Source organism: Onychostoma macrolepis, chromosome 11 (genome assembly GCF_012432095.1).
Source record: "Onychostoma macrolepis isolate SWU-2019 chromosome 11, ASM1243209v1, whole genome shotgun sequence".
NCBI classification, from domain to species: domain Eukaryota; kingdom Metazoa; phylum Chordata; class Actinopteri; order Cypriniformes; family Cyprinidae; genus Onychostoma; species Onychostoma macrolepis.
In genome coordinates, this window is record NC_081165.1 from 5,472,749 (window position 1) to 5,491,259 (window position 18,511).

The 18,511-nt window shown below is 38.8% G+C and overlaps 4 non-coding genes across 4 annotated transcripts; 2 read left to right on the forward strand and 2 right to left on the reverse strand.

Moving 5' to 3' along the window:
* Window positions 1-4,760: 4,760 nt before the first annotated feature.
* trnaa-agc (transfer RNA alanine (anticodon AGC)) lies at window positions 4,761-4,835 on the reverse strand. The gene has a single exon. It is a non-coding gene; the product is annotated as a tRNA-Ala (tRNA).
* Window positions 4,836-16,696: 11,861 nt separating this feature from the next.
* On the forward strand, window positions 16,697-16,768 carry trnae-uuc (transfer RNA glutamic acid (anticodon UUC)). The gene has a single exon. It is a non-coding gene; the product is annotated as a tRNA-Glu (tRNA).
* Window positions 16,769-17,260: 492 nt separating this feature from the next.
* On the reverse strand, window positions 17,261-17,332 carry trnae-cuc (transfer RNA glutamic acid (anticodon CUC)). Its single transcript has one exon. It is a non-coding gene; the product is annotated as a tRNA-Glu (tRNA).
* Window positions 17,333-17,566: 234 nt separating this feature from the next.
* trnay-gua (transfer RNA tyrosine (anticodon GUA)) lies at window positions 17,567-17,653 on the forward strand. Its single transcript is given in 2 exon segments — window positions 17,567-17,603; window positions 17,618-17,653. It is a non-coding gene; the product is annotated as a tRNA-Tyr (tRNA).
* Window positions 17,654-18,511: the final 858 nt, after the last annotated feature.

Sequence of the window (18,511 nt, forward strand, 5' to 3'; positions counted from 1 at the left end):
ATGGAATAAATCATAAAATTATTGAATTATTAAGAATAATGGTAACACTTTACAATAAGGTTCATTAGTTAAACATTAGTTAATGTATTAACTAACATGAACTAACCATGAGCAATACATTTGTTACTGTATTTACTAATCTTCGCTAACGTTAGTTAATAAAAATACAGATGTTCATTGTTAGTTCATGTTATTTCACAGTGCATTACCTAATGTTAACAAGATTTTAATAATGTATTATTAAATGTTGAAATTAACATTAACAAAGATTAATAAATGATGTATAAGTGCTGTTCATTATTAGTTCATGTTAACTAATTTAGTTAACTAATGAACCTTATTGTAAAGTGTTACCAGAATAATAAAGCGTGAATTATTAATCAGATTATTGCTAGGTAAAAAAACAGATAATTTAAAAATATAAACAGATAGCTCCAATTTACAATGACAAGACTGTGACACGGTTTCCATTTTACAAGAAAAAAAAGCACTACCAAATTTTAGCCACCAGATGCCACCAAAGTTTCTATTTAAAGAAAAAATTTAAAAAGCACTACCAAATTTTAGCCACCAGATGATGCCAAATTTTCTATTTAAAGAAAAAAATATAACATAATACATATCAATATCAAGAGTATTTAAAAGTGTATTTATTATTAACTTAATTATCATCATAGACATCTTTAAGATATATGCATCAAAACGATCTAGCAGTTCACACGACCCACATGATTTATAATAATAAAAATATAAAATACAATAGTCTCTTACCTTGATACGATTCTTCTCTCCGATTCGGAATAATACATGCTACATTCCTTTTCTTTTTCAAGGGACTACACTCTACTCCGTACGTTGTCAGAAAAGCTCGGACCGTCCTGTTCATAACACACACTGCATTCTTCAGTGAGGTCAATATTCTCTAGAAAAAGAAATAAATAAATAATATCATATAGTTTTTTTTTTTTTTTTTTTTAATCAAAAGACCATCAGACTCTCGGTTAAACAGAACCTCGGCAACGGTAGAGTTTTAACCATCACAAAGTAGCTCGAGCTTTAACAAGTTCATCAAAGTTGAAATTCAAAAGATGATTATTTTACTGTTTTGTGATGCTTGCTCGCTCATCAGCTGCGCAGTCACTAAAAATAAACCAGAAATCATCTTCATTTAAATATTTAAAAATGTTCAGTGTGTGTATAAACATATCAAAATATCATAAAAGACTTAAGAGACTTACATAAATCAATTTGGCTAAATGCAACTCGCTCCACGTTTAAAAACCCTATAAGGCGAAAACTATTGAAATAGTTTAAATCAACAGAGCTCTGTTGAAAATATACTAAGCTTTTAAAGAGTATTAACTATATAATTCAAACAGAGTGACATCGAATTTCGAGGAAAGTAAATAGAACTTACCGATGTTGTTCATTTTTTCCAGAAAAAGTCACAATAGCCTAATCGTCAAAAATCTGATGAGTTCCAAAGTTAGGAGAGTCTTGTTTAACTGTCCGTTCCTAAAAACGTTTATGGTATTTAAAGGACCATACTGCGAATTTTATTGATCCCTAGAGACAGCATCTGTTAAATTGATTAAAAATATACATTATTTGTATAGCTTTTGAAATATTTAAACCACAAATGTCATGGATGGTGATTTTAACACGAAACAAAAATATATATATATCGTTATAATATGTTAATATGTTGTTTTAATATCTGGAACTGAATAAAACAGATTTAAGAACGATATTTTCGCAAGAGACTTTATTTAAAGTGTGACCGACTGGTGTCGCTCGTGCTCTATGATAAACCCCCATGTCCTCGCCAGACGTCTTTGTTCATTTGCAAACCGTAGCAGATAAATATTCAAGTAAAATTGTTTTTAAAAACGACCACGTTCACAAAATATGCAGTTCTCCCCAGGACCATAATAAAAAAGCTGTGATATTAATTTAAATACACGAAACGTAATATATTTATTAGTGTAAGGCGAAGGCCTCAGAATAGAGTTATAATTTAAATAAATGGAATATGATGTAGAATTTAAATAATTAAACGTTCATAGTTTAAATATTTTATTAGTATTTTAAATAACAATGAATCCTCCTCAAAATACCTCTTCCACCCTGTATCTGTAAAATAACAGAGATAGTGAGAAAATATTAGAGTAATGTGTGCTGTTTAGACCGTAAAAATACGCTTCCATATGTGAAAACACCGTACATAATCAGTTTCTGAAATTCTATAAGGTTTAAGAGGATAGCGACATGTGTAACACCCCATAAAATTGATAAATTGTGACTGCTTGTTCCTGTGTAAGCTTACCGTTAAATTGTTTGTGACCATGTCTAATTAGAAATATTTATTTTGTCGCGGCTAGACCCGAAACACATGTACAGATGCCTAAAACTGTTATTTAAACAAACTTCTTAAAACAAACCGTAAATTACGCTGACAAATTCCACAGATCTTGCATGTTTCATCACACCGTGAGCGATAGGATACAATTTTGAAGAGGATGAATAAAATAAGAAACTTTAAGAAACTAAAGTGATTGATGTGAAACAAGTTAAAATATAAGAACTTCAGACATATAGGTATGCTTGCGCTAGCGGTGAGAGAGAGGGAGATACAACATTAAAGTTTAAACACTACCGTTTTTTTTTGTTGTAATCAGTTCATTTGAGACCCACTGGAATACCGTGAAGACGTGTATTCTCTGCTTCCCTGAAGAATGTAAGATAATTTATATTTTTTAATAATTTTATTCGTTAAGGTAATTTTTTTACCCTTTCTCATCGATAGCCTATTTTATTTAAATTATTTTTATACAGCCAGCAGAATATATGTGCAAGCTCGGGAGTGTGTCTTAAAACTGTTCTGTTAAAAAAAATTGTTTAATTAATCTGTTATTGCTTGTTCATTATTGTTTTCTTACGGATCCCATAGAGAGAGGGAGAGAGAGCGTGCTCCTCGGAAAGCAACCTGATACGCGCGCCGCAGATGGGAGGGGATCTCGCTCGTCACACAGATGTTCCCATGAGAAAGATTCAAAACGGACCATAAAATCTTCAAAAACAGTACTTTACAGCTCATTTATGGGTTTTCCACCGATGGACCCGTACAAACATCATAGCTCATCCCGGATGACGCCGGAGTTTCACGCTTGACCGATGTCCGCATCCGAAACTTGTTATGAGATCAAAGGTCACATACGGATATTATTAATATTATTATGAGGTCACAAAGGTCAAAGCAATTAATCAAACTTGACACAAGCCACCGGCAATCACTACTGGTGAACTTCACAAGGAATGGACTGAGGCTGGGGTCAAGGCATCAAGAGCCACCACACACAGACGTGCCAAGGAATTTGGCTACAGTTGTCGTATTCCTCTTGTTAAGCCACTCCTGAACCACAGACAACGTCAGAGGCATCTTAGCTGGGCTAAGGAGAAGAAGAACTGGACTGTTGCCCAGTGGTCCAAAAGTCCTCTTTTCAGATGAGAGCAAGTTTTGTATTTCATTTGGAAACCAAGGTCCTAGAGTCTGGAGGAAGGGTGGAGAAGCTCATAGCCCAAGTTGCTTGAAGTCCAGTGTTAAGTTTCTATGGTCTGTGATGATTTGGGGTGCAATGTCATCTGCTGGTGTTGGTCCATTGTGTTTTTTTGAAAACCAAAGTCACTGCACCCATTTACCAAGAAATTTTGGAGCACTTCATGCTTCCTTCTGCTAACCAGCTTTTTAAAGATGCTGATTTCATTTTCCAGCAGGATTTGGCACCTGCCCACACTGCCAAAAGCACCAAAAGTTGGTTAAATGACCATGGTGTTGGTGTGCTTTACTGGCCAGCGAACTCACCAGACCTGAACCCCATAGAGAATCTATGGGGTATTGTCAAGAGGAAAATGAGAAACAAGAGACCAAAAAAATGCAGATGAGCTGAAGGCCACTGTCAAAGAAATCTGGGCTTCCATACCACCTCAGCAGTGCCACAAACTGATCACCTCCATGCCACGCCGAATTGAGGCAGTAATTAAAGCAAAAGGAGCCCCTACCAAGTATTGAGTACATATACAGTAAATTAACATACTTTCCAGAAGGCCAACAATTCACTAAATTTATTTATTTATTAATTTATTTTATTTTTTTATTGGTCTTATGAAGTATTCTAATTTGTTGAGATTTTTGTTAAATGTGAGCCAAAATCATCACAATTAAAAGAACCAAAGACTTAAACTATTTCAGTCTGTGTGCATTGAATTTATTTAATACACGAGTTTCACAATTTGAGTTGAATTACTGAAATAAATGAACTTTTCCACGACATTCTAATTTATTGAGATGCACCTGTATATGTACCCATAATACTGGCTGTGACCACTTTCTTTGTTGCAGGGCTGTTGGCACTGACTGCGTTTATTTTTGTCAACTTTCCGATTGTAAGGCCTCTGGGCAGGTGGTGGGGAGGAAAGGGGGCCAGCAGGAACAATCTGTTTGTATGCATTGAATTGTGGGGTCAAAAACACATACACAAGTGGGTCACTGGCAGGGCTGGGGCTGGAGACAGTAGGCAAAGGGGCAGGGGTAAGTGGAGATGTCTGCTGAGGGAACAATTACCTCTGAGCTGGCAACCTTGAGCAGACAGACTGCAGAGATTGGGAGATTTACATTTACATTTATGCATTTAGCAGACGCTTTTATCCAAAGCGACTTACATTGCATTCAAGTTACAGTTTTTACATTTTTTATCAGCTCTTGCTTTCCCTGGGAATCGAACCCATGATCTTGGCGTTGCTAGCGCCATGCTCTACTAGTTGAGCTACAGGAAAGCTGAGATTGGGGACCACTGCTTGTCCTGCTGTACTTTGAGACAAGTGTTATTGATGTTGAGGCTAGGCCGTGGTGGTGCAACAGTGGGGTGTACCTGTACTGGTGGGAGAGGTACATGAGCAACAGGAATGGAAGCAGGCAAGTTAACCCCTTGCAGCAGAATATTACATTCCTGCCTCTTCAGTCGCTTGTTGTGCCACTGAATGAGAGTTGTTTGATTAACATCAAACAGCTGCAGAGTAGATAGTAAATTTAGGTTTCTTTTAAGAGCACCTGAAGAGTCTTGTTGTCAGGCGTGACTGGTGCCGTGCAGAGTACACCACACGCTGCTAGTCATATGGTAGAAGGTTCTGCCACAGAGCTATGATGGTACCGGCCTGCTGGGAGTTAAGTGTTTGTCCAGTTTCATTCATCAGTCCCACCAAGTACTCTGCCAGGCTGTCCACTCTGTCCATCCCTGGAATATTGCGCTCATCCACAGCCTGGTAAATATATGAATATATAAAAATAAAATAAAAACAATATCACAGGGAGAAAAATAGCACATATTTCACACTGTTTACATGTCACAAAAGACCTACCAGCTGTTGCTGTGGTGCTGCTGGAGTCATGGTAGGTGGCCCAGAGGGACTTGTAGTTGGAGCAGTGGCAAGAGAGGCTGAGGCGATGGAAAAGTAAGGAGGAGCAGAGGCTAGGCTGGTGGGGACAGCTGTTGGGCCAAAGGGTGCAGTGGTGTGCTCATTTGCAACCTGTTAAATGTATTAATAAAAATAATAATAATACTAATGAAATAAACATAAAAATAATACAATTACAAGCAAGACAATAACACCACTGATACAACATGTCATAAAATACTTGCCAGTTGTTGTGGTGCTGCAGCGGTGACGGGTGATGGCAGTGAAGAGAGACTAGTAGCAGCAGGGCTGGTACAAGTAAGCCCAATCTGGAAAATGTAATACTCTTTTAAAAATGCATTTTTATAAAAGGGATTTTAATTACAGTTCATCTTTTGCATCATGCTTTTATTCATTTATGTATTCTTCAGATTTTTGTTCATTGTCCTTCATCTCTGTCTATTTCATGATTGCATTGTCTATTTTTTTGTGATTTGAAAATGTGTTCTCGAAAAGTGATATACAAATACATTTTCTAATTATTATTATTATTATTATAATACAATAATTATTATTATTATTATTATTATTATTACTATAAATAATAGTAATTATCATAATACAATACAAGTATTTTAAAGTATCCAACTCTTCCTCTGTGCCTACATCTTCCAGCATCTGCTCAGTCTCCTCTGAGTCAAGTTGGACATCCTGCAAGGCCCTCCCTGTCTGGCGGTATAGGTAATCTATACCTATTAGCTCCCCTGGGACAGACAAGAAAATAGAATAGAGGAAAATTTACTTTTCAGAAAATTCATAAAAAGATCAGGTGTTACCAGCGTAAACAGCAGGTGGCTGGAAAGAGGGGACAAGCTTCCTTCCAAGCACCTTGACACTGTAGTTGTTGACACACTGAACATGGTCACCTGAGTAGCTGAGCAGCGATAGATCCCCGACTGCCAGAGATGCAGCATTTTAAAATTTTAGCTGAGATCAGCATAGTTAAAAAAAACATTAAATTCTGTCATGGTTTACTCATGGTTTATTAAATGTTTTTTTGTTTTTTTTAAGAAAAACATTACAAATGATTCTTTAACAATTTAACTGATGTGTTAATAGCGAAAATTCTTACTGTCAGTTAATGGGTCAATGCTAGCATCCCTACCCAGAAACACCTACTAGAACTTACCTATTAATCTTACCTGTTTTATCTCTGAGTTTCCTTCCCTAACTGAGTTCATGTAACAGTTTATCAGCTAATAACATGTAACAAGGCAACTTTTGCCATTTAATAACTTTATTGATAACTTCTAAATGTATATATATTTGAAGGGATTTTTCCTGTTTCAAATTGCTATAAAATGGAAATTGCAGTTGACTTAACTACCCTATTATGACGTATTTCCAGTAGTGTGCATGTGTATACCTATCAAGATTAATAAATTAGGTCAATTTATGTTGACCTAAAAATTGTTTTTTGGAAACGACACGATGAAAATTCCCGCGGCGGTAACATTTAAAAAGTGTATTTGCTGCCTTTTACCGCTAAGTGGCGCTTTAACCACAGACTTTGAAAAGTAAGAATTTGAACGCGTTGAAGCACATTCCCTCGTGTTTTGCATAGCACTCTGCCAAAATTGGTTGCAGTTGGTCTATAATCTAAGATAAACTAGTTAAAATAATTCATATTCATAGAAGGAAATTTAGTACGTTTGTTATTCAGAACGAACTCAAGCAGCATAGTAAATGTCAGTGTCACATTACTTCTCACAAATACAAATGTTTAAAATCTACATTTAATTCGTACAATAAACGTTACAGTTTCTACATGTCACGGACCTACTTTGTTATCTGTCCTTATTTAACAGGAACTAGCTACATTAGACAACTCCTGCACATGACATGCCCGAATTAGGAAATCGTATAATTTTTTTATTTTTATTAATTCCTTCCTTAATTTTAGTGTAAATGTGAGCACATTGTATTATTTAATTCCCATTATTAAACAAGAAACTAATAAATAAAACCTGGCCAGGATTTAGCCAAAACAATTAAACAAAATAACCTATACCGGACAAATTAATAAAATGTCTGTAATTTTAAACTCACAAGTTCTTTCATTATTCAACAAATACATTATATAATGAAATCGTATTTGTAATATAAAAACTAATAAAGGGTACCAAATTGTATTTATTTTTATTCGTCAGGATACAATTCGTTTTTAACAAAACATTTACAACACAATAGGAAAAAGTGTGGCAGAGAGAGAGAAAAAAAGTCAGTTGTACAAAAAAGCCTGTTAGCTATTTTTATTTGTCTTGTCAAAATACTATAAATTCGTTTGACATTTTTCTGTTAATACAGTAGGAAAAGTGTCGCAGAGAAAAATAAATAAATAGGACATCTGTCATTTAAAATTATAGGTTAAGCAAAATATAAACAAAACCGAGTCCGTCCTTCAAGGACAGCGCATCATCCACGCTTTGCTCCATCCTTATTCTGCTGTCACTGATCGACCTTCCTGTTCTGTCTGAGGGCCGTACATCACCATCGGTAGCCTCAGTGGCGGTTTTAGGCATGGGCGAACGGGGCAGCCGCCCGGGGCGGCATTTTTTCATGACACGTGGGGGGCGGCACAAGCAAAAAAAATCATCTGCGACGCTAAGCGGTTTTCTATTATCTATCATATTATCTATCATATAACTGTGCGGGAATTGGCAAATTGGCGCCTGCTTGTTGAGAAGGTACCGAGCACAGAAGCTGTGTGAGAAGTGGAAAGGGGAGGGGGGTGCGGCCGCGGGGGACAGTTCACCTCTCCCAAATTAGTGGGACAAGTGGGCTAAAGTCAGTCACACCCAGGGGCGCGGGAAGTGTTTTTTTCATGTGGGTAACTGTTTAATTGTTGGGAATATAAAAAAAAAAAAATCGGAGTGTCTATTTAAGTGCAAATAGCTATGTTGCTGGCAGAGGCTATTTAGATTAACTCCACCCACAAATGTATGATTGGGATAGTCAAATATGCAAAAGACGGTTACTAGCTGTCAGATTCAGTGGTGCAGATGGTAAAATTTGCGTTATACTTCTTTCGACACGATCGACCAGGTTTCGAGTCTGCCTTTTGGCGAACTTTTTTTCTCCCTTTTTAAATTTCAAATCACATCACATCAGAAAAGCATTTATTTTTTTAATAAAAATGAAGGAAATAATCAAAGAGTTGAACATAAAGTATCGGGTAGGGTTAGGGTAGGTGTAGAGAGGGCTTTTGTCCCAATAAGGTGGCATCCATTTAATAATTAGAAATAAAATGTAAAAATTACACTCAATAAGTTATTGCATACTATTTTATAATGTATTACAATGCAGAAGTGCAGATAATTGCCACTATTTTTGCAATAAGTAATGTTTTTCTCTAATAATGTTTTTCGCCATGTTTTTATTTTATTTTAACATAGAATAAATAGAATCTAAAGCTATTTGCACTGTGTAAATAACATATCACTAAAGAATACTGCTATTTTCACTTTGTGGTTTAGTCTTGACTTCTGGTCGTGAGTGACAGTGTTGGGGGATGGGAAATCTGTTGATTGTCGAGTGCCAAATAAACACAGAGTGTTTATTATGTATATAGAGTATATTTATTTAAGTTCTGATAACTTATACTGTTTTGTACAGAATTGTGTTTTTCATGTTGAAGGATTTGTACAATTGAGAAATATAAGCTTGTCTTACACTTATATTGTTATAGTAAAACTGTTTGTGCAAAATTTTTTAGCAAAAGAACCTAAAAAATGTATTTTCTCGAATGGGGGGATGGGCGCTCAGAGGGGGTCTCGCCCGGGGAGTAATTCAATGTAGAACCGCCACTGGGTAGCCTGCTCTGAGCATCACTGCACACAGACCCCGCAAACAAAATACATGTTACCGACCGCTACCGCGTTATTCCCGCGGCGCAAGAAATCTGGTCGGTCCCGCAGTTACTGCGTTAATGCAGTTAATGCAGATCTACTTTGCAGCCCCTACTTCGGAGCTCAACTCTCCCAAACCCCAACCTTCAACTGGAATTACACAAATGAAAATTTAGTCACACTGCTGGAGGCTATTTTTTATTTTAATTTTTTGCTTAACATAATATAGACATGTTCTATCTAAAACAAAAATAATTATAATGTGTAACATTAAGCAGTGTGTTTTCAGCTGCAGAATACACACACGTCTGATAAAGATCTTATTTCAAGTTTTTCCGTGCCAGTGATCCTGCTGACCACAACTGGACGAATTAACTTTGGTTTTGTGTCCATAAGCAAGAGAATGGTTAGTCATTAATTTCACTTCATAATAATAAAGGCGTAATGCACCTCAAAAAATTACGTTTATGTATATGTAACCATAACAATTACTGTGTATAACATTAAATCAATGTTTAATTTGTTAACCCGCACCTGGACGCCAGCGCACTGAACTCTCTCTGTTTGCACACGTCATTGTTTACGAACAGATTAAATGAAACGTGACAAGTCAGTGAGCAGTAATGGCGTCGGCGCGACGCAGTGCGTGCCGCGTGGGGGATGGGAAATGCTGAATGAATTCTCGCGGGATCCACCCTGCTTGCAGCTCGAGTAGTTTGATGTCGTGGGGGATGGGATCTCGTGAGGAAGTTTGCTAGAGGATTGGGGGCCCCCTGAAAAAATATTGATGTGGGCCCCCCCCACACACACATATCATATACTGTACAATATACAAGCATGGGTGGCCCACATATATCCTAATAGGTGTTTCTTACAAAATAACAAAACAGTTAACAAATAAATGCATATAAAGGTTTTTTACTAAACCTAATGCCTAAAGCCGTTGCGCCTGAGTAGTGAGCCAGACTACAACCATCTGACCAAGTTTCAGCTCTCTAACTCTTACGATTTGGGCTGCACGATCAGTTTTATTCTGACTGCATAGGTTTAGCTTATGAGGCTGTCACGTGATGAACGAACGACTCAAACCCGAAGACTTGTCAGATAAGAGGTGAGGTGAGCTAATAATAGAAGACCCAGGTAAACAATGAATTAATCTTTTCTGTTTCTTATAGCATTAGTTTTGTACTGTTTGTAGTGTGAAGCACGTAACATTTTAATTATATTTTGCTAAAATGAACGAAATGACTCGAAAAAAGATTCGTTCATTTTCCTGAACGAGACTAAAATGTCCGAGTCAGTAAAATGATCCGAACTTCCCATCACTAATGTACATCGCTAACTTCATCTGATGTCTCAACTCTGATTGGTTGTCTTGTTCACAATCTGGAGTGGGACTTCTGAGGATACTTCGTATCAGACTAAACCATTTTTCGGGAGGGTAGAGGTAGGCCTGTCGCAATAATCAATATATCGACTCATCGTGCAGTATATGTACATAACCTCAATAATTTTTGGTGATGCAATATATCGCCCATTATATTTACTTAAAAATTAATGTCACCATGTTTTGTACATTCCACTTGCGCCTGTGTCTTTTGCAGCTTCTCGTACATAACGTGGTGTAGTCAAGTTGCTAGTTCAAATTTAAAAACTGCTTCTACAAAAAAAGTTTAATCTGCAGATATGGTATTGTTTAGGAATCTGTGCCTTTGTGCATACAGATATCTGACAGCTAAGTAGTGATTGTGTTTTTCAGCAATAGTGTGCACCCTTAATTTACAGAGAAAAGAGTCAGGGAAAAGTCTGTAGATGGAAAAATCTCCATACAAGTTCTTTGTGCATTTTTTGTTACTTTGCACTTATTGTTAAATGATTATTTACTATTTATTCAAGATTTTAAAGGTATGTAATATTTTGATACTTAATTTCCATGATCTAAATATTCTTTAGAATTAAACGTTTGTTGGCATTTGGAAGTGTGTAGGCCTTCTTGCATTATTATGCTGTTACATTATGATTATATATTCAGTGACATAAAATGGTCTTTAAAATGACAATAATATCGCTTATCGCAATTATTTCTGGGGCAATATATCGCACAACAAAAAGTTGTTATCGTGACAGGCCTAGGTAGAGGAGCAGATATTAGAAAATTTATTTAACCCAATTGCATGCTTTTTTGTGGTTTTCATAATATCTCAGTATATATTCTAATACAAAATATTAGAATTATTCACAGAACATGGGCCTATATAGTATAATTCCTGGATTTTGTGGGGCCCCCTGGGCGGTGGGGGCCCCTAGAATTGTCACCACCTTTCACCCCACTAGCTACGGCCCTGGTTGAGCATATGTTTGATCAGTTTAGCCTTCTCAAATAAACAAGATATGGGACATAAAAAAACGTCATGCATTTCACAATATACATTTAAAAATGTCAGATAAATGTGTGATAAATATAAAATCATTTGTGCTAAAGGTGGAAGCTGAAGTGCGCTTTGAAGGATATGGAGGCGCTAGCGAGATCACTTCCGTTTTGTTTTTCTTAAGAATGGAAAATTAAAATGCGCTGTAATTTTTCCTCATAAAGGTAAGAGTATACATCATTAAAAGCCGCAAATAGTTTTATTTGTGTGCACTCACAATATAAAAAAAAATGTGTTGCTTTTTAAAATAAAGAAAACGAACAAGCTCTTGATCTTGAGCAGGAACACTTCACAAAAATTGGATCGAAACTCAAATACTTGCCTCACTGACATAATAAATATATTTATAGAATGCTATAAAATACTACTTTACAACGAAATAATTCAAATCGAAAATTAAAAAGTCTTTCATTAGCCTATGTAATCCATGAAGATGCATTTCTCTCTAAAGGCGCGTCCAGTGAGGAGATATGGGGAGTAAGTGTGGAGCAAAGTGTGGATGATGCGCTGTCCTTGAAGGACGATCAACTCGGTTTTGTTTATATTTTGCTTAACCTATCATTTTAAATGACAGATGTCCTATTTATTTATTTTTATCTGCGACACTTTTCCTACCGTGTTAATGGAAAAATGTCAAACGAATTAAGTATTTTGACAAGATTAATAAAAGGCTATTTTTGTTCAACTTACTACAAAAAGTAAGTTGTACAACTTTTGTACAACTTTTTCTCTCTCTGCGACACTTTTTCCTATTGTGTTGTAAATATTAAACGAATGACAAGATGAATAAAATAACAAATACAATTTTGTGCAGGCTACACTTTTATTCGTTAGCGGGTGGGTGAAGGACAAAAAAAAAACCAGCGTGTCAACCGTCCCTTTGCGCCACCTGGTGGTGATTTCGCGAACGACTTTCACATCTGAGTGATTTGTATTTGCCGCTGCGGCATTACCGCGGTGGCTAGCGCGGCGGTAATAGGCATTCTGGTTGACTACCTACTGTATGTTACTTTCATTGACAAGCTAAGTCAAATTAAACTACCTTTGACTCTTGAGTAATGTAATATTTGTAGAACTCACAGCACAGATCCTAATAATTGTTTTGCCATAGCCACACTAATTATTTTATAGGCATTTTGTAGAATGTTAAGCAAACTGGACATTTTAAAGTTTTTGGAATGTTCCAAATAAACGTTCATAGAACGTTATATTTTTAAATGAAATGTAGGTTGCAAGAACGTTATGCTAACCATAAAATAACGTTCTAGGAACGTTAATCAAACTGGATATTTTAACGTTATTTGAATGTTCCAAATAAACGTTCATAGAACGTTATATTTTTTAGTGAAATTTAGGTTGCAAGAACGTTGTAGGAACGTTATGCTAACCATCAAATAACGTTCTAGCAACGTTAAGCAAACTGGACATTTCCACATTTTTGGAACATTCCAAATAACGTTCCCACAACCAAAACAGAACGTTACAAAAACGTTCTCAGAACATGAATTTGTTATCTGGGAAGAGAGGGACACCAAGATAGTCTCTGACCTTTACCCCCATGAGCTCATTAAGAAGCAGTTCAATTATTATGATCGTCTGCCGCTCCCCTCTTATCCGCCTCCTGCAGTGCAACGCCAGTTCCTCCTTGGTTATCTGCTGGTCCACTAGTTTTTCAGGGATCCCAGGAACACCTTCTCGTTTAAACTGTTCCTCTTAGCTTGACGCAGCAAGGCAACATCTCCTCTGGACATAAAGATGGGGTAAATGCATGTGCATCCTTTGTACACCCAGATGCCAGTCACCACATGAAGTGGTATATGTCAAGCTTTACAACCAGGTTGTCAGTCCTCTGTTGTGTGTGTCATGTGTTACCGCCTCTTGTGTCCTTATTTGGTCATGTTCCTGTCCTTGTTAAGTGTGATTATTAGTTAATTCTTGTCCAGCTGTGTTTGTCTTATTATCTGTTATTGTCATGTGTATTTAGTTCATGCCCGTTTAGTTAGATTTCATCTGGTCTACTCGTTACTCTTCCTGTGTGTCTTGCCCTGTCTTGTTTGGATTCATTAAAGTTATTTGAGTTATCCTCGTCTCCTCGTTCCTCCCTGCTCTGTGCACCGTGAAACAGGTCTGGCCACCCACCAAATCTTTGTTTTAGTTTTGTCTGTCCTGTGCCCTCCCGATCAGGACACTGATGAGGATTTGGCCCACCACATTGCTCACAGATGTAAGCCACAAGGCGGTCCCCTTAGCAATGCCTGATAGCTTCTTGGTGATCTGTGATCACACAGAACAGACAGTGAGTTCCTAAAGCCCAAATAAACGGTTTCTTTTATATGTAAAATACTGAAATAATACTGTTTTTTATATACAAAGCATGAATTTCAGACTTTTGTTTGTGAGGTAGGATTTTACAGTGGTAAAAGTTAAAAAATATTTACCTTTTTTATGGAATCCATTTTTAATATATTGCCAAAGGTGGATGTTATGCTAGCTTTTATGTGATCCATCCTGCTTAAGATGTCTCGGCCATAAACAGCCAGCATACATCGGTGGGAAGGAATAGCCACTGGCTTAGGAGGAATAGCCACTGAATAGACTACAAAACTGTGTTGGCATTAGTGGAAACGCCTTAGCATGGTTCAAATCGTACTTATCTGACCGCCATCAGTTTGTAGCAGTGAATGAAGAGGTATCATATAGATCACAAGTGCAGTATGGAGTACCTCAAGGCTCAGTACTAGGGCCGTTACTTTTCACGCTTTACATGTTACCCTTGGGAGATATTATCAGGAGAAATGGTGTTAGCTTTCACTGTTATGCTGATGATACTCAGCTCTATATTTCTTCGTATCCCGGTGAAACACACCAAATTGAGAAACTAACGGAATGCATAGTTGATATAAAAAACTGGATGACGAGTAATTTTTTACTGCTAAATTCTGAAAAAACAGAGGTGTTAATTATCGGACCTAAAAACCCCACATGTAATAACCTAGAACATTATCTAACACTTGATGGCTGCTCTGTCAATTCTTCTTCATCAGTCAGGAACCTAGGTGTGCTGTTTGATAGCAATCTTTCATTTGAAAGCCATGTTTCTAGCATCTGTAAAAGTGCATTTTTCATCTCAAAAGCATATCTAAATTGTGACCTATGCTCTCAACGTCAAATGCAGAAATGTTAATTCATGCGTTTATGACCTCAAGGTTAGACTATTGTAATGCTTTATTGGGTGGTTGTTCTGCACGCTTGATCAACAAACTACAGTTGGTCCAAAATGCAGCAGCTAGAGTCCTTACTAGAACCAGGAAATATGCACTGGCTCCCTATCAAACATCGGATAGATTTTAAAATCTTGTTAATTACTTATAAAGCTCTGAATGGCTTAGCTCCTCAGTACTTGAGCAAGCTCTTATCATGCTATAGTCCTCCACGTCCACTGCGTTCTCAAAACTCTGGCCGTTTGATAATACCTAGAATATCAAAATCGACTGCGGGCAGCAGATCCTTTTCCTATTTAGCACCCAAACTCTGGAACAATCTACCTAACACTGTTCGGGAAGCAGACACACTCTGTCAGTTTATATCTAGATTAAAGACCCATCTTTTTAGCCTGGCTTAGACATAACACACTAATACGCTTCTATTATTCAAATCCGTTAAAGGATTGTTAGGCTGCATTAATTAGATCAACTGGAACCGGGAACACTCCCCATAACACATGATGTACTCGTTACATCGTAAGTAGAATGGCATCTACACTAATATTTGTCTGTTTCTTTCCTATTCTGTTTCTCAGTCCGTATCCGATCAGATGGTGGATCAGCACCAATAAATGATGTCTACAGCCCTGATCGTCAGCGGAGACCAGGACACCCAGATGAGCCCCAGAGACATAGCCCCAGTGAAGACCTCGATTAAATACAATATAACTAAAAATATAATAAAATACCTAACTACATAATACTACTATTGTTAGAAATTGCAACAAAATTAAAAATAGAAATATCAACTTTTGAACTGCGGATTTTGTCTGGCCAGAGGATAACTGGCCCCCCGACTGAGCCTGGTTTCTCCCAAGGTTTTTTTCTCCATTCTGTCACAGAGGGAGTTTTGGTTCCTTGCCGCTGTCGCCTCTGGCTTGCTCAGTTGGGGACACTTAATTTCTAGAGATGATCGCCGATTTGATTGCACAGATACTATTTAAACTAAACTGAGCTAGACAATGACATCTCTGAATTCAATAATGAAATGCCTTTAACTGAAAATTGAGTGTTTAATCTTATCATTATACATTACTGACACTCTATCCTCCAATTTGATACTGTTAAGTGCTTTGACACAATCTTTATTGTTAAAAGCGCTATATAAAATAAAGGTGACTTGACTTGACTTAGGAGGGTCCTGGAACTTGACAGGGAGCAGGCTTGGCTGGTTGAGCTTGAGCAGGCTTTTTAAAAAAAAGTCAACTTAAGAGGAGCCTTGTAAATTAAAATGCATATATTTGAATATGCTAAAAATTTAAATATCAGTATCAATAAATCCTCATTACTTACTGATGCCATGGTCAAACTTGGCTTGCGGTATGAGTCGTCCAAGTGTTGCTATCTGCCCAAATGTTGCTGTCTGCCCTGGTGTTGTGGCAGATGATACAACAAGTGATGCAGATGAGGGACCAGGTGTCACTGAAGAGGACACTGACCTGGAAGGCTACAGGTTGGACTCCTGGCTGGCTTGCTCGATCTGCAGATGTTTTGCGTCGCCATCACTCCACAGCAGACCGTAGGCAAGAGCATTCCCTGACCGGGATTCGAACCCGGGCCGCAGCGGTGAGAGTGTCACAATCCTATCCACATCGGCCACACACATGAAAAGTAACCCAGAAGCCCATGCCTCATTCTCAGCAGTTCCCATATGGTCTAGCGGTCAGGATTCCTGGTTTTCACCCAGGCGGCCCGGGTTCGACTCCTGGTATGGGAAAGCAGGCTCCTCTTTGCTTCCCTCCTCTAACGTAGAGCGTGTCTTACTACGGCGCAAGCTTTTTTGGGCAGCAGTTGAGCTACAAAAACCTCATAGGTTCTACCCCCCTCCTGCTCCGTCCCTTCGATGGCTTAGCTGGAAGAGCGGAGGACTGTAGGGGGAGCGTGATTTCACGGTCCGCCGCCGGAAAGCAAAAAAGAGCATTCCGTGACCGGGATTCGAACGCGGTGAGAGCATCGAATCCTAGCTTTTTTGGGCAGCAGTTGAGCTACAAAAACCTCATAGGTTCTACCCCCCCTGCTCCGTCCCTTCGATGGCTTAGCTGGAAGAGCGGAGGACAGTAGAAGGAGCGTTGGCAATCCTTAGGTCGCTGTTTCGACTCTGGCTCGAAGGAGGTCATTTTTCACGCCCCCAGCTGTTTTTTTGGGCCTGCCTTCTCAAACAACAAGCAGAGCTTGATTTCACGGTACGCCGTCGGAAAGCAAAAGAACATTCCCTGACCGGGAATCGAACCCGGGCCACGGCGGTGAGAGCGCCGAATCCTAACCACTAGACCACCAGGGAAAGGCTGTTTGACACTTGACAGCACGAGAACAACAAGTAACAATACAGGCCTCGGTCTAACGGTCAGGATTAGTGGTTTTCTCCCAGGCTGCCCTGGTTCGACTCTTGGCATGGGAAAGCAGGCTTGTGTTTGCTTCCCTTCTCGACCGGCCAGCACGTCTTACTGCGGCGGAAGCTTTTTTGGGCAGCTATTGAGCTACAGAAACCTGATAGGTTCGATCCCCTTACTCTGTCCCTTCGATAGCTCAGCTGGTAGAGAGGAGGACTGTAGGAGGAGTGTTGGAAATCCTTAGGTCGCTGGTTCGACTCCGGCTCGAAGGAGGGCATTTTACGCGCGCCCACCAGGTTTTGGGCCTGGCTTCTCAAACAATAAGCATAGCTTGATTTCACGGTCCGCCGCCTGAAAGCAAAAAAGAGTATTCCGTGACCAGGATTCGAACCCAGGCCGCGGCGGTGAGAGTGTCGAATCCTATCCACTACACTAATAGGGAGATGCAGGTCGCATGCCTCCCTCTTGATAGCATGAGAACAACAAATAACAATACAGGCCTCTTTCACGTCCAAATCGGACTAGACTGGTGCAAGCACGAGAACCTCTTACCGGCGGGCCAGTGGCGCAATGGATAACGTGTCTGACTACGGATTGGAAGATTCTAGGTTGGACTCCTGGCTGTAACGACCAGTTTACTGTATCTGTTCAGCGATCACAGGATCCCTTTGGGCAATTCTCGTCTTGCTAAATTAATCTCACATTGATAAAGTCAGACATCAAAAGGCATAGGTCGCTACATAACCCTGGCCTCACACCGGCCACACACATGAAAAGTGACCCAGAAGCCCTTGCCTCATTCTCAGCAGTTCCCATATGGTCTAGCGGTCCTGGTTTTCACCCAGGCGGCCCGGGTTCGACTCCCGGTATGGGAAAGCAGGCTCCTCTTTGCTTCCCTCCTCTAACGGAGAGCGTGTCTTACTATGGCGCAAGCTTTTTTGGGCAGCAGTTGAGCTACAAAAACCTCATAGGTTCTACCCCCCCCCTGCTCCGTCCCTTCGATGTCTTAGCTGGAAGAGCGGAGGACTGTAGGAGGAGCGTTGGCAATCCTTAGGTCGCTGTTTCGACTCTGGCTCAAAGGAGGTCATTTTTCACGCACCCAGCTGTTTTTGGGCCTGCCTTCTCAAACA